Source organism: Triticum aestivum, chromosome 4A, assembly GCF_018294505.1.
Source record: "Triticum aestivum cultivar Chinese Spring chromosome 4A, IWGSC CS RefSeq v2.1, whole genome shotgun sequence".
NCBI lineage: Eukaryota > Viridiplantae > Streptophyta > Magnoliopsida > Poales > Poaceae > Triticum > Triticum aestivum.
Genome location: NC_057803.1, coordinates 440,682,545 through 440,700,114, shown reverse-complemented (window position 1 = coordinate 440,700,114; position 17,570 = coordinate 440,682,545).

The following is a 17,570-nucleotide window of genomic DNA, read 5'->3' as shown; positions in this document are numbered from 1 at the left end:
ACCCTTTTTACTCATGATGAGAAAACTCGCTATTACTTTATTCTCAAATTATTTTCGTTCTCATTAAAGGGTGATGCTAAAGCTTGGTACAATACTCTTGCTCCTGGTTGTGTGCGTAGTCCCCAGGATATGATTTATTACTTCTTTGAAAAATATTTCACTGCTCATAAGAAACAAGTTGCCTTGTAGGAAATATTTAACTTTGTGCAAATTGAAGAAGAGAGTCTCCCACAAGCTTGGGGGAGGCTTTGCCGGTTACTTAATGCTTTGCCTGATCATCCTCTTAAGAAAAATGAAATACTTGATATCTTCATAATGGACTAACCGATGCTTCTAGGGATTTCATAGATAGTTGTGCTGGTTGTGTTTTCAGGGAACGAACTGTTGGACAAGTTGAGGAATTATTGAATATATTGAAAAATTATGATGATTGGACTCTACCTGAACCACCGCCTAAAGCCACTCCAAAGAAGAGGGGTATATTATATCTCAGTCCTGAAGATATGCAAGAGGCAAATAAATCTATGAAGGAAAAGGGTATTAAAGATGAGGATGTTAAAAAATTACCTCCTATCGAAGAAATACATGGGCTTAATACACCACCATTGCCTAAGGTGGTAGAGGTAAATTCTCTTATGAAGTTCAATGATAGTGACAATCCTCAAAATATGCACCCTAGCCAATGCCTTTATGAGTTTAAAAACTATATTAGGAAACAAGATCACTTCAATGCAAATGTTATGAAACAATTGAAATACAATTCTGATATGATTGCTCGCTTGAGTGACTTGTTATTTAGAATCTCAAATGATGTTAGAGGTGTTGGAAAGCATGCCTCTATGGTTCAAACTCAGTTAGAACAAGTTGCTAAATCTCAAAGAGAGTTGCTTGATGAAATGAATAATAATATGCATGACTTTGCTGTTAGAGTTGCAACTAGAGGAGGTAAAATGACTCAGGAACCACTTTATCCTGAGGGACACCCAAAAAGAGGAAGAAAAATGATAGAACTATGCATGCTCCTAGTGAACCTGAAGTAGAGAAACCTCCTGATAATGATAATGAAGTTTCTATCTCTGATGCTGAAACTCAGTCTGGTAATGACACATTCACCTAGTGATAATGAAAAAGATAATGCTGATGTTCATGAAGACTCTCAACCAAATAATAAAGAACCAGACAATGATGTTGAGATAGAACCACCTGTTGATCTTGATAACCCACAAACCAAGAATAAAAGGTATGATAAAAGAGACTTTGTGGCTAGAAAAAACGATAAAGAAAGAGAACCGTGGGTTCAAAAACCAATGCCCTTTCCACCTAAGTCAACTAGAATGATGATGAAGAATTTGAACGCTTTGCTAAAATGCCGAGGCCAGTCTTTTTGCGTACTCGCTTGACTGATATCTTGAAAATGCCTCCTTATGCAAAGTACATGAAAGACATCATCACCAATAAGAGAAAAATATTGGAAGCTGAAATCTCCACTATGCTTGCTAATTATATTTTTAAAGATGGAGTACCTAAAAAACTTGGAGATCCGGGAATACCAACTATACCTTGCTCCATCAAAAAGAATTATGTGAAAACTGCTTTGTGTGATTTAGGAGATGGTGTTAGTGAAGGAAATATGCCCTAGAGGCAATAATAAAGTTATTATATATTTCCTTATATCATGATAAATGTTTATTATTCATGCTAGAATTGTATTAACCGGAAACTTAGTACATGTGTGAATACATAGACAAACAGAGTGTCACTAGTATGCCTCTACTTGACTAGCTCGTTGAATCAAAGATGGTTAAGTTTCCTAGCCATATACATGAGTTGTCATTTTATTAACGAGATCACATCATTAGAGAATGATGTGATTGACTTGACCCATTCTGTTAACTTAGCACTTGATCGTTTTAGTTTACTGTTACTGCTTTCTTCATGACTTATACATGTTCCTATGACTATGAGATTATGCAACTCCCGATCACCGGAGGAACACTTTGTGTGCTACCAAATGTAACAACATAACTGGGTGATTATAAAGGCGCTCTACAGGTGTCTCCGATGGTGTTCGTGGAGTTGGCATAGATCAAGAATAGGATTTATCACTCCGATTGTCGGAGAGGTATCTCTGGGCCCTCTCGGTAATGCACGTCACTATAAGCCTTGCAAGCAAGTGACTAATGAGTTCATTGCGGGGATGTTGCATTATAGAACGAGTAAAGAGACTTGCCGGTAACAAGATTGAACTAGGTATTGAGATACCAACGATCGAATCTCGGGCAAGTAACATACTGATGACAAAGGGAACAATGTATGTTGTTATGCGGTTTGACCGATAAAGATCTTCGTAGAATATGTGGGAGCCAATATAAGCATCCAGGTTCCACTATTGGTTATTGATCGGAGGCGTGTCTCGATCATGTCTACATAGTTCTCGAACCCGTAGGGTCCGCATGCTTAACGTTCGGTGACAATCGGTATTATGAGTTTATGCGATTTGATGTACCGAAGGTAGTTTGGAGTACCAGATAAGATCGGGGACATGACGAGGAGTCTTAAAATGGTTGAGACGTAAAGATTGATATATTGGACGACTATATTCGTACATCGGAAAGGTTCCTAGTGATTCGGATATTTTTCGGGGTACCGGAGAGTTACGGGAATACGCGGAAGAAGTAATGGGCCTCATGGGCCAAGTGGTGGAGGAGAGGTGTAACACCCACGATGCGGCTATATCTCCCACGTGTCGGAGCACGACTTAGAGGCATAACCGCATAGTAGGCATGTCGCAAGAGGGGTAATCTTTACACATCCCATGTACTGAATAAGAAGGGATAAAGAGTTGGCTTACAATCGCCACTTCACACAATACATAAATATAGCATTACATCATCCAGATACAACCAAGGTCCGACTACGGAACCAAAATAAAGAAATACCACCCCTATTGCTAGGTCCCCGATCGCCCCGACTGGGCTCCACTATTGATCAACTGGAAACGAAACAACACAATGAACACGATCTTCATCGAGCTCCTCCTTGAGCTTGGTTGCGTCACCTGCATGGTATCATCGGCACCTGCAACTGTTTGAAGTAATATGTGAGTCACGGGGACTCAGCAATCTCACACCCTCGCGATCAAGACTATTTAAGCTTATGGGTAGGAAAATGGTAATGAGGTGGAGCTGCAGCAAGCACTAGCATATATGGTGGCTAACATACGCAAATGGGAGCGAGAAGATAGGCAAAGCACGGTCGTGAACTAGAAGTGATCAAGAAGTGATCCTACTTATGTTCAAACATAACACGAGACCGTGTTCACTTCCCGGACTCCGCCGAGAAGAGACCATCACGGCTACACAAGTGGTTGATGCATTTTAATTAAGTTAAGTGTCAAGTTCTCTACAACCGGATATTAACAAATTCCCATCTGCCCATAACCGCGGACACGGCTTTCGAAAGTTTATAACCCTGTAGGGCTGTCCCAACTTAGCCCATCACAAGCTCTCACGGTCAACGAAGGATATTCCTTCTCCCAAGAAGACCCGGTCAGACTCGGAATCCCGGTTACAAGACATTTCGACAATGGTAAAACAAGACCAGTAAAGCCGCCCGAATGTGCCGACAAATCCTGATAGGAGCTGCACATATCTCATTCTCAGGGCACACCGGATTGTCCAAGATTCCGGTAGGCCAACCCAGCGTTGCCCCTGGTGGTCACCTGGTGCTGACAGGTTGGACCAACACTCAGAGGAGCACTGGCCCAGGGGTTTAAATAAAGGTGACCCTTGAGTCTGCAGAACCCAAGGGAAAAAGGCTTAGGTGGCAAATGGTAAAACCAAGGTTGGGCCTTGTTGGAGGAGTTTTATTCAAGGCGAACTGTCAAGGGGTTCCCATTATAACCCAACCGCGTAAGGAACGCAAAATTAAGGAACATAACACCGGTATGACGGAAACTAGGGCGGCAAGAGTGGAACAAAACACCAGGCATAAGGCCGAGCCTTCCACCCTTTACCAAGTGTATAGACGCATTAATTAAAATAAGAGATATTGTGATATCCCAACATATCCATGTTCCAACATGGAACAAACTCCATCTTCACCTACAACTAACAACGCTATAAGAGGGCTGAGCAAAGCGGTAACATAGCCAAACAACGGTTTGCTAGGAAAGGTGGGTTAGAGGCTTGACATGGCAATATGGGAGGCATGATATAGCAAGTGGTAGGTATCACGGCATAGCAATAGAGCGAGCAACTAGCAAGCAAATATAGAAGTGATTTCGAGGGTATGGTCATCTTGCCTGAGATCCCGCAAGGAAGAAGAACGAGTCCATGAAGAAGACAAGCGAACGAAGTCGAACGAAACCTCACAAACGCGACGTTATCAGAACCAACCCGAAGAAGCAACACCGGAAAGAAGCACACAACATAGTAAACAACCATCACATAATCATGGCATGATGCACAATCAAGTATGATGCATGTCCGGTTTAATGAAGCATGACATGGCAAAGTGCAACAAACAACACTACAAATTAAGTGGAGATCAATATGCAACTCATTTACATATTGACGAAACACCACAACAAGTTATTTAGTTCAATCTCGTTTATGTACCCAACAATATTAAATGTTGATTAACATGGCAAGAGGTGAAGCAAATGATAACTACCTATCTAGGCAAGTTTAAATGAGGCCGGAACAACAAACAACAAGTCCGGAAAAATCCTCATGTGCATATTAATGGAAATGGTACTGTTCTGCCCTAAACACAATTTTAGGGCTGTTAAACATGCAAAGAAAGTGAACCATGTTAAACTAGGCATTTTTCTACCCCATTTACATATAAAGATTATTTAAATCCGAGCTATGGTTGATTAGTTATGAATTAAATCATTTTAACATGACATATGAGGAAATTAATACAAACATCAAGTTAAAATCTCAAACATGCATGAAAGTTGGATATTGTGAAACTAGATGAAATTCTAGCCATTTTTCATATAAAGTTTGTTTTAAACCGATGCACGATTTGTGAGTTATTATATGCATGAACTCTAGGGACTTTTCTGTAAAACTGGCAGACTCGGGATTAATAGAAAAAATGTTCTGCGAAAAAAACATGTCCCGGGCCGAATCTGGCCGGCCCAAAAGTGCACAGGGGCAGGGCTGCTCACCAGGCCTCATGGGCCGGTCGGTGGAGAAGGGAGGCCGGCAGGGCGCTGGGCCTTGGTGAGGCAAGGAGGCCCACACACAGATTGCTTGTGGCCCAGGAGGCGAAGGAACTGGGCAGGCCGTCGAGCGCGTTCAGCTGCGGACGAGCAGGCGAAGCAGGGGATCGGCTTCCAAGAAGATGAGTGGTGGCGGTGTTGGTGCTTCCGGCGACGGCAGACGGCGGGACTACCACCGGAGGCGGCGCGAGGTCGAGGGGAACCGATTCCGACGGTGGGAGGAGCAAGGCGACCGCGTGGGTGACGAGATGGAGGTCGGGGACGGCTCGGTGCAGGGGCATGCTCCTGATGGTTCGGTCGCCGGTGACGGCGGGCGCTGGCCTGCTCCGGCGGCGCGTGGAGCAGAGCAGCAGCGAGGAGGTGCGGTCGTGGTCACCGGCGATGTAGGCGGAGCAGAGAGCACACGATGGCCATGGCGCGCAGAAGGGTCCGAGCGAAGCGGCTCCATGGCGAGGTGACGGCGTAGGAGGAGGTCGGGCAGGGCTCGACGTGCAGAGCTTGGCGGCGACCAAGGTGGGTGCAAGGTGGCGGCGGGGCTCCGGCTGGCGTCGGGGACAAGGTTGTAGGAGGGGAAGCAGAGCAGTGGTGGTGGTGGAGGAAGGCCAGGCGAGGCCCAGCGATCGGGCGACAGGGCACGCTGGCGATGGTGGGGATCGGGCGCACGGCTCCTGCATGCGGGATTGAGCGAGAGGCTCTCGCTCCTCTCTGGTGCACGAGTAGGGGAAGGAGACGAGGGAGATCGATCGGGTAGGAGGCATGGCACAGATCGGGAGGAGTTGAGTGCTACAGGAGGAAAGGAAGGTGGATCTGGTTGGTGGATTTTTGGATCGGGAGCGATCCCAAGGAAGAAAGCAGGGAGTTGACTGGCTGCGCGAGAAAAAAGAGGAAGGTTGTCGGGCGGCGGCTGGGGGATTCGGTGGATGTATGGGACAAGGCTAGGGTTCCATCTATTTATATAGCACGAGGATTTTGGTTAGAAGTATTTGGTCCCTTCTATTTTAATCGTACGGTCCCGGATAAATAGGTTAGGGAGCCCAATTAAGAAAACGGAGACGTTTTGTAGATGTTTGGAGATGATCTGGATCCAACGGTGACGATAGTCTGGGTCGGGTTCGGGACAGCTTTCGGACGCGCGAGGGGGGTCGATGCACTATGCAGAGAGGGTTAGACGGACAAGGTCAAGTGTGCGGTTGGACTGAGAAGAGAGAGAGGAGGAAAGCAACCCGGCAACCGTCTCCGGAGACCGAAAACGTCCGACGATAGACCGGCTACTATTGCCGCTATATTTATCCGTTGGGGCATCAAATGGACTCCGAATGCGATGGAACTTGGCAGGCGGCCTACTGGCAACATAACAACACCGCATGCCAACTTTCAACCCACTCCGAGAACATTTTTCCGGCCACTTATAAAATAATATTTCGGAGGTGCCACGGGCGCTCTGCACTCAGAACGGACAGCGGAGGGAATGGGGGAACCCGGACGGATGCAAGTTTCAAAAACATGATGATGCAATGCACATGATGCACACGCAAGCAAATGACATGGCAACGACGGCGAATAACTGGGAGACACCTGGCGCATCGGTCTCGGGGCGTCACAAGAGGAGGCAGGGCACGCGGCCCCCCTAGCCCAAACCGAATTGGACTAGGGGGTCGGCCCCCTTTCCTCCTTTTACTCCCTCTCTTTCCTTCTCCCTCTCCTCCTTCCTTTCCTCCTCCTAGTAGGAGTAGGAAAGGGGAGTCCTACTCCTACGAGGAGGACTCCTCCTCCTGGCGCGCCCTACAGGGGGCGGCTGGCCTTCCCCCTTGCTCCTTTATATACGGGGGCAAGGGGGCACCCTAGGACACACAAGTTGATCTATTGATCTCCCCCAGCCGTGTGCGGTGCCCCCCTCCACCATAATCCACCTCGATCATATCGTAGCGGTGCTTAGGCGAAGCTCTGCGTCGGTAGCATCATCATCACCGTCATCACGCCGTCGTGCTGACGAAACTCTCCCATGAAGCTCTGCTGGATCAGAGTTCGTGGGACGTCATCGAGCTGAACGTGTGCTGAACTCGGAGGTGCCGTGCGTTCGGCACTTGGATCGGTCGGATTGTGAAGACGTACGACTACATCAACCGCGTTGTGCTTCTGCTTCCACTTTCGGTCTATGAGGGTACGTGGACACACTCTCCCCTCTCGTTGCTATGCAACACCATGATCCTGTGTGTGCGTAGGATTTTTTTTAAAATTACTACGTTGCCCAACAGTGGCATCCGAGCCAGGTTTATGCGTAGATGTTATATGCACGAGTAGAACACAAGTGAGTTGTGGGCGATACAAGTCATACTGCTTACCAGCATGTCATACTTTGGTTCGGCGGTATTGTTGGATGAAGCGGCCCGGACCGACATTACGCGTACGCTTACGCGAGACTGGTTCTACCGACGTGCTTTGCACACAGGTGGCTGGCGGGTGTCAGTTTCTCCAACTTTAGTTGAACCGAGTGTGGCTACGCCCGGTCCTTGTGAAGGTTAAAACAACACTAACTTGACAAACTGTCATTGTGGTTTTGATGCGTAGGTAAGAACGGTTCTTGCTCAGCCCGTAGCAGCCACGTAAAACTTGCAACAATAAAGTGGAGGGCATCTAACTTGTTTTTGTAGGGCATGTTGTGATGTGATATGGTCAAGACGTGATGAGATATAAGTTGTTGTATGAGATGATCATGTTTTGTTGAAGTTATCGGCAACTGACAGAAGCCTTATGGTTGTCTCTTTATTGCATAAGATGCAAGTGCCATGTAATTGCTTTACTTTATCGCTATGCGATAGCAATAGTTGCAAAATCAATAGCTGGTGAGACGACCATGTGACGACACATTGATAAAAGATCAAGATGATGAACATCATGGTGTCATGCCGGTAACAATGGAGATCATGACAGTACTTTGGAGATGGAGATCAAAGGCGCAAGATGATCATGGCCATATCATGTCACATATTTCGATTGCATGTGATGTTTATCCTTTATGCATCTTATTCTGCTTTGTTTGACGGTAGCATTATAAGATGATCTCTCACTAAATTTCAAGGTAAAAGTGTTCTCCCTGAGTATGCGCCGTTGCCAAAGTTCGTCGTGCCAAGACACCACGTGATGATCGGGTGTGATAAGCTCAACGTCCATCTACAACGGGTGTAAGACAGTTTTACACGCACAGAATACTCGGGTTAAACTTGACGAGCCTAGCATATGCAGACATGGCCTCAAAACACTAGAGACCGAAAGGTCGAGCGTGAATCATATAGTAGATATGATCAACATAGTGATGTTCACCATTGAAAACTACTCCATCTCACGTGATGATCGGACATGGTTTAGTTGATTTGGATCACATAATCATTTAGATGACTAGAGGGATGTCTATCTAAGTGGGAGTTCTTAAGTAATATGATTAATTGAACTTTAAATTTGTCATGAACTTAGTCCTGATAGTATTTGCATATCTATGTTGTAGATCAATTGCTCGCGTATAGCTTCCATGTTGTATTTTTATATGTTCCTAGAGAAAAACTAAGTTGAAAGATGTTAGTAGCAATGATGCGGATTGGATCCGTGATCTGAGGATTATCCTCATTGCTTCACAGAAGAATTATGTCCTTGATGTACCGCTAGGTGACAGACCGATTGCAGGAGCAGATGCAGACGTTATGAACGTTTGTCAAGCTCGATATGATGACTACTTGATAGTTTAGTGCACCATGCTTTACGGCTTAGAATCGGGGCTTCAAAGACGTTTTGAACGCCACGTAACATATAAGATGTTCTAAGAGTTGAAATTGGTATTTCATACTCATGCCCGTGTCGAAAGGTATAAGACCTTTGACAAGAACTTTGCCTACAAGATGGAGGAGAATAGCTCAGCTAGTGAGCACGTGCTCAGAATGTCTGAGTACTACAATTACTTGAATCAAGTGGGAGTTAATCTTCCAGATAAAATAGTGATTGACAGAGTTCTCTAGTCACCAAGTTACTGGAACTTCGTGATGAACTATAATATGCAAGGGATAACGGAAATGATTCCCAAGCTCTTCGTGATGCTGAAATCAACGAAGGTAGAAATCAAGAAAAGCATCAAGTGTTGATGGTTGACAAGATCACTAGTTTCAAGAAAAGGGCCAAGGGAATAAGGGGAACTTCAAGAAGAATGGCAAGCAAGTTGCTGCTCAAGTGAAGAAGCCCAAGTCTAGACCTAAGCCTGACACTAAGTGCTTCTACTGCAAAGGGATTGGTCACTGGAAGCAGAACTGCCCCAAGTATTTGGCGGATAAGAAGGATGGCAAAGTGAACAAAGGTATATTTGATATACATGTTATTGATGTGTACTTTACTAGTGTTTATAGAAACCCCTCAGTATTTGATACTAGTTCAGTTGTTGTGATTAGTATCTCGAAACGGAAGTTGCGGAATGAACAGAGACTAGTTAAGGGTGAAGTGACGATGTGTGTTGGAAGTGGTTCCAAGATTGATATGATCATCATCGCACACTCCCTATACTTTCGGGATTAGTGTTGAGCCTAAATAAATGTTATTTGGTGTTTGCGCTAAGCTTGAATATGATTTGATCATGTTTATTGCAATACGGTTATTCATTTAAAGTCAGAGAATAATTGTTGTTCTATTTACATGAATAAAACCTTCAATGGTCATACACCTAAGGTGCATGGTTTATTGAATCTCGATCGTAGTGATACACATACTCATAATATTGAAGCTAAAAGATGCAAAGTTAATAATGATAGTGCAACTTATTTGTGGCACTGTCGTTTAGGTCATATTGGTGTAAAGCACATGAAGAAAATCCATGTTGATGGGCTTTTGGAATCACTTTATTATGAATCAATTGATGCTTGCGCACCATGCCTCGTGGGCAAGATGACTAAGACTCTGTTCTCCAGAACAATGGAGCGAGCAACAGACTTGTTGGAAATAATACATACTGATGTATGCAGTCCGTTGAGTGTTGACGCTCGCGGCAGGTATCATTGTTTTCTGACCTTCATAGATGATTTGAGTAAGATATGGGTATATCTTCTTGATGAAACATAAATCTGAAACATTTGAAAAGTTCAAATAATTTCAGATGAAGTGGAAAATCATCGTAACAAGAAAATAAAGTTTCTACGATCTGATCGTGGAGGAGAATATTTGAGTTATGAGTTTGTTCTTCATTTGAAACAATGTGGAATAGTTTCGCAACTCACGCCACCTGGAACACCACAAGTGTAATGGTGTGTCCAAACATCGTAACCGTACTTTATTAGATATGGTGCAATCTATGATGTCTCTTATCAATTTACCACTATCGTTTTCGGGTTATGCATTAGAGACAACTGTATTCACGTTAAATAGGGCACCATCTAAATCCGTTGAGATGACGCCATATGAACTATGGTTTGGCAAGAAACCGAAGTTGTCGTTTCTTAAAGTTTGGGGTTGCGATGCTTATGTGAAAAAGTTTCATCTTCATAAGCTCAAATCCAAATCTGAGAAATGTGTCTTCATAGGATACCCAAAGGAGACAGTTGGGTACCCTTTCTATCACAGATCCGAAGGCAAGACATTCGTTTCTAAGAATGGATCCTTTCTAGAGAAGGAGTTTCTCTCGAAACAAGTGAGTGGGAGGAAAGTAGAACTTGATGAGGTAATTGTACCTGCTCCCTTATTGGAAAGTAGTTCATCACAGAAATCTGTTCATGTGAATCCTACACCAATTAGTGAGGAAGCTAATGATGATGATCATGAAACTTCAGATCAAGTTACTACCGAACCTCGTAGGTCAACCAGAGTGGTACGGTAATCCTGTTCTGGATGTCATGTTACTTGACCATGACGACCTATGAACTATGAGGAAGCGATGATGAGCCCAGATTCTGCGAAATGGCTTGAGGCCATGAAATCTGAGATGGGTTCCATGTATGAGAACAAAGTATGGACTTTGATTGACTTGCCCGATGATCAGTGAGTCATTAAATGAATCTTCAAGAGGAAGACGAACGCTGATAGTAGTGTTATTATCTACAAAGCTCGAATTGCCGCAAAATGTTTTCGACAAGTTCAAGGTGTTGACTACGATGAGATTTTCTCACTCGTATCGATGCTTAAAAATCTGTCCGAATCATGTTAGCAGTTGCCGCATTTTATGAAATCTGGCAAATGGATGTCAAAACTGTATTCCTTAATGGGTTTCTTAAAAGAAGAGTTGTATATGATGCAACCAGAAGGTTTTGTCGACCCTAAAGGTGCTAACAAAGTGATCATGCTCCAGCGGTCCTTCTATGGACTGGTGCAAGCATCTCGGAGTTGGAATATATGCTTGGATAAAGTGATCAAAGCATATGGTTTTATACAGACTTGCGGTGAAGCCTGTATTTACAAGAAAGTGAGTGGGAGCACTACTGCATTTCTGATAAGTATATGTGAATGACATATTGTTGATCGGAAATAATGTAGAATTTTCTGGAAAGCATAAAGGAGTGTTTGAAAAGAGTTTTTCAAAGAAAGACCTCGATGAAGCTGTTTAGACATTGAGCATCAAGATCTATAGAGATAGATCAAGATGCTTAATAAGTTTTTTCAATGAGTACATACCTTGACAAGATTTTGAAGTAGTTCAAAATGGAACAGTCAAAGAAGGAGTTCTTGCCTGTGTTGCAAGGTGTGAAGTTGAGTGAAGACTCAAAACCCAACCACAGCAGAAAATAGAAAGAGAATGAAAAGTCATTCCCTATGCCTCAGTCATAGGTTCTATAAACTATGCTATGCTGTTTACCAGTCCTATTGTATACCTTAGCATCTTTCTGGCAAGGGAGTACAATAGTGATCTAGGAGTAGATCACTGGAAATCGGTCAAAATTATCCTTAGAGGACTAAGGAAATATTTCTCGGTTATGGAGGTGATAAAAGAGTTCATCGTAAAGAGTTACGTCGATGCAAGCCTTTTACATCGATCTAGATGACTCTAAGTCTCGATCTGGATACATATTGAAAGTGGGAGCAATTAGTTAGAGTAGCTCCGTGCAGAGCATTGTAGACATAAAAATTTGCGAAATACATACGGATCTGAATGTTGCAGACCCATAGACTAAACTTCTCTCACAAGCAAAACATGACCACTCTTTGGGTGTTAATCACATAGAGATGTGAACTAGATTATTGACTCTAGTAAACCCTTTGGGTATTAGTCACATGGAGATGTGAACTAATCACATAAAGATGTGAACTAGATTATTGACTCTAGTGCAAGTGGGAGACTGAAGGAAATATGACCTAGAGGCAATAATAAAGTTATTATATATTTCCTTATATCATGATAAATGTTTATTATTCATGCTAGAATTGTATTAACCGGAAACTTAGTACATGTGTGAATACATAGACAAACAGAGTGTCACTAGTATGCCTCTACTTGACTAGCTCGTTGAATCAAAGATGGTTAAGTTTCCTAGCCATAGACATGAGTTGTCATTTGATTAACGGGATCACATCATTAGAGAATGATGTGATTGACTTGACCCATTCCATTAGCTGAGCACTTGATCGTTTTAGTTTACTGTTATTGCTTTCTGAAAGTGCAACTATCCCTAGGTGGTTTTGGTAATTCATAACAACATATAGCTCATTGAGCTAATGCTATTCCAAGATGATTATTTCAGGAAAGCTCAATGATTGACATGGCATGGATGTGAAAGTGGAACCCTCAAAATGCTAAGGACAAAGGATTGGCTCAAGCTCAAAAGCTCAAGACTCTTCATTTTATATTTTAGTGATCCAAGATCACATTGAGTCCATAGGAAAAGCCAATACTATCAAGGAGGGATGAGGTGTTGCTTAATGAGCCTCTTGCTTCATGTGCTTAATGATATGCTCCAAAAACCCTCAACTACTTTCCCATATCCACATATGACCTAAACCCTAAGCCAAACTCGGTCCTACCGATTCTTCCTATCCGGCGCCATCGAGTTTCACTTGTCATTTGCCACTGCCAAACCCTAGCATTTCGGTTCTACCGATAGGGATCTCTGTATCACCGAGATGGGATTGCAAACTCTCTGTTTCCCTTTCGTAACTTTTCGGTCTCACTGAAAGAGCGAATCGGTCCCACCGAGATTGCAATGTAAACTCAGTGTTTCCCCTTTGTAACTTTTCGGTCTCACCGAGTTCCACTCGGTCTCACCGAAAGAGCAAATCGGTCCCACCGAGTTTGCCTGACCAACTCTCTGGTTAGCTAATTACCAAATTCGGTCTCACCGAGTTTGTGTAATCGGTCTCACCGAGATTACGTTATGCCTAAACCCTAACCATATCGGTCCTACCGAGTTGCATGTCAGTCCCACCGAAAATCTCTAACGGTCACTAGGTTTACATTTTCGGTCCGACCGAGTTTATTGATTCGGTCCCACCGAGATTGGAAAACTGTGTAATGGTTGGATTTTGTGTGGAGGCTATATATACACCTCCACCTCCTCTTCATTCATGGAGAGAGCAATCAGAACACATACACCATTCCAACTCATATGTTCTGAGAGAGAACCACCTACTCATGTGTTGAGACCAAGACATTCCATTCCTACCATATGAATCTTGATCTCTAGCCTTCCCAAGTTGCTTTCCACTCAAATCTTCTTTCCACCAAATCCAAATCCTATGAGAGAGAGTTGAGTGTTGGGGGGACTATCATTTGAAGCACAAGAGCAAGGAGTTTATTACCTACACACCATTTGTTACTTCTTGGAGAGTGGTGTCTCCTAGATTGGCTAGGTGTCACTTGGGAGCCTCCGACAAGATTGTGGAGTTGAACCAAGGAGTTTGTAAGGGTAAGGAGATCGCCTACTTCGTGAAGATCTACCGCTAGTGAGGCAAGTCCTGTGTGGGCGATGGCCATGGTGGGATAGACAAGGTTGCTTCTTCGTGGACCCTTTGTGGGTGGTTGCTTCTTCGTGGACCCTTCGTGGGTGGAGCCCTGTGTGGACTCGCGCAACCATTACCCTTGGGTGGAGCCCTGTGTGGACTCGCGCAACCGTTACCCTTCGTGGGTTGAAGTCTCCATCAACGTGGATGTAGGATAGCACCACCTATCCGAACCACGGGAAAAACATCCGTGTCTCCAATTGCATTTGAATTCTCCAAACCCTTCCCTTTACATTCTTGCAAGTTGCATGCTTTACTTTCCGCTGCCTATATACTCTTTGCATGCTTGCTTGAATCATGTGATGATTGCTTGACTTGTCCTAAATTAGCTAAAATCTGCCAAGAACTAAAATTGGGAAAAGGTTAAGTTTTTATTTGGTCAAGTAGTCTAATCACCCCCCTCTAGACATACTTTCGATCCTACAAGTGGTATCAGAGCTTTGGTCTCCATTTGCTTTGATCTCCATAGCTTTTGGTGGTCATAGCCTTGGTTTCACAACCTAGGAGAGTATGGCGTCTAGCGAGGGAAATTATCACCATAGAGGTCCTTACTTTGATGGTACTAATTTTGCTAGTTGGAAGCATAAAATGAAAATGCATATTCTTGGACATAACCCCGCCGTTTGAGCTATTGTGTGTGTTGGTTTGCAAGGTGACTTCTTTGATGGGAGAGAACCAAACCGTGAAGCTACCGCGGATGAGTTGAAGATGTTGCAATACAATGCTCAAGCTTGTGATATTCTCTTCAACGGATTGTGCCCCGAAGAATTCAACAAAATCAGTCGTCTTGAGAATGCAAAGGAAATTTGGGACACTTTGATTGATATGCACGAAGGTACCGACTCCGTCAAGGAATCCAAGTTGGATGTGCTCCAAAGCCAACTTGACAAGTTCAAGATGAAGGATGGTGAAGGTGTCGCTGAAATGTACTCTAGGCTTGCTCTCATCACAAATGAGATTGCCGGCTTAGGAAGTGAAGAGATGACCGATATATTCATCATCAAGAAGATTCTAAGAGCCTTGGATGGAAAATATGATACCGTGTGCACATTGATCCAAATGATGCCCAATTACAAAGATCTCAAGCCAACGGAGGTGATTGGAAGAATTGTTGCTCATGAGATGTCACTTAAGGATAAAGAGGAACTTCACAACAAATCAAGTGGTGCCTATAAAGCCTCATGTGAAGCCCCTACATCGTCGAGTGAGAAACAAGACTTCAATGAAGAATTGAGCTTAATGGTGAAGAACTTCAACAAGTTCTACAAGAGTAGAAGCAAAGATAGAAGCTTCAAGTCAAGGTCCTACAATGACAAAAGATCTTCTAGTCGAGAGCGAAACTGCTACAACTATGGAAGACCCGAACACTTCTCCAGTGAGTGTACAGCTCCCTACAAGAGAAGAGAAGATTCTCCAAAAAGAAGAAGCAAAGAATCATCACCAAGAGAGAGAAGGAGTAGAGATGATCGTTATGAACGAAGATACTCATGGAGAAGCAAGGATTCGGAATGGAAGGAAAAATCATCAAGAAGCTACACAAGACGAAGACATCAAGCTCATGTTGGTGAATGGGTATCCGGCTCCGACTCCGACAGCCACTCCGAGAGAAGTTATCACTCCGACTCCGAAGATACTCAAGATGAAGGTGTTGCCGGTCTAGCACTTGTGTCAACCAACTCCTACAACATATTTGACTCACCAAATGAAGGAATTGGAAGATGCTTCATGGCCAAAGGTCCTAAGGTAACACACCCCGAGTATGTTGATTTCAATACTGATGAAGATGACTTGTTAGGAGATGATTTGCTTGTTGACAACTCTAGTGATGAATACTATGATGAAACGTCAATTAAACATGCTAATCAAGATAAAACGAATGACAATGATAAGGAGAAGATTGAGGCTCTAACTAAAGAACTAAACACTCTTAAGTTAGCTCATGAAAACATCTTCGAAGATCATCGAGAACTTTTAAGAGCTCATGAGAAATTACGCTTTGAGAAGCTCAATCTTGAGCAAGAGCATGAGTTCTTAAAAGCAATCAATGATGATCTCCGCAAGAAAAGTTCTTCTTACATTGCCAAGTGTTTACTCTTATCCACTTACATGCCTCAAGTCAAATCTAGTAACAAGAAAGATTCTTCCTCTAGTAGTAACAATGATCATGTTAAATCCAATATTGTTGCTTCTAGTAGTTCTCTTGATTCCACTAATGATTCTCTTAGCCAAGTTACACTTGAGCAAGAAAATAGTTTATTGAAGGGAATTATAGAGAAAGGAGTGTACAAAAGCCTTGCCGGGAGTAAGCAATTCGAGGAAATTGTGCGCAAGCAAGGAATGCACCGGAAGAATCAAGGTGTTGGTTTTGAACGAAAGTTCAATGCCAATGGAGTTGAGTGGGAAGAAGATCAATACCCCAAGACAAAGTTTATTCCTCAACAAGAGAAGTATGATACTTCTTTCAAGGGGACACAAGCTCAAGATGATCTTCCACCACAAGACTACAAGCAAAAAGGCAAGGACAAGCTTCAAGAGGAAATTGATGCATTTGAAGAAGCTCCAAAGACCTTAGTCAAGTGGATTCCCAAGACTACTTCAAGTTCCACTTCATCAAGTACGACTACAACTCCAAGGATTCCCATCAAGATGGTGTGGATCCAAAAGAAGAAGAACTAGAGAGTTCTCGAGGGTGACTCCGCCAACATACTTCACTCTTATCATTTTGGCAAGAACAAGTGCAATCAACTTCCACATCTTGCACTAGTTCAAGGAGTCACAAACCCTCTTGTTGGTAAGACAAGGGACAAGGTAACCTAAAAGTTTTCATGGACATCATCTTGTGTGTGCATCACTCTATGTCTATGGATATCCTTGTTTGTTCCTTGTGGGACTAACCCATGTAGGTATTGAAAGTGCAATTCACTCAAATGGATAGCTCCAAGAGATCTACATCAACATTGAGCATCCACATCTTCAATATCTACATGAAGTCATCATCGACAAAACCCAAGGTTAGTTCATCCCTCTTAGGGGGGATATCACATCTAGGGGGAGCTTTACTCTAAGACTTGAGCTAAAGCAACTCTAAAGATGTGAACAAAACAATGCTTTATGTAAAAGTGGTAACCCCACTTGAGCTTAAACAATGAGTATGACCTATGATCAAGTGTTCTCACTTGACTCCTAAGTCAATATACTCATATATAGATGACCTAGTCATCACAAATTGCTTGATAGATGCTAGAATTGGTTGTGCATGCCTTGTCACATATTTCATTTGCCATCTTATTGTGTGAGCATGCTGGTTGCATATTTTACTCATTCGAGGACATCCACTTGTTGTTTTGATTGTTCGGCTTTATTTCTTTTTGCCAAGTGGATG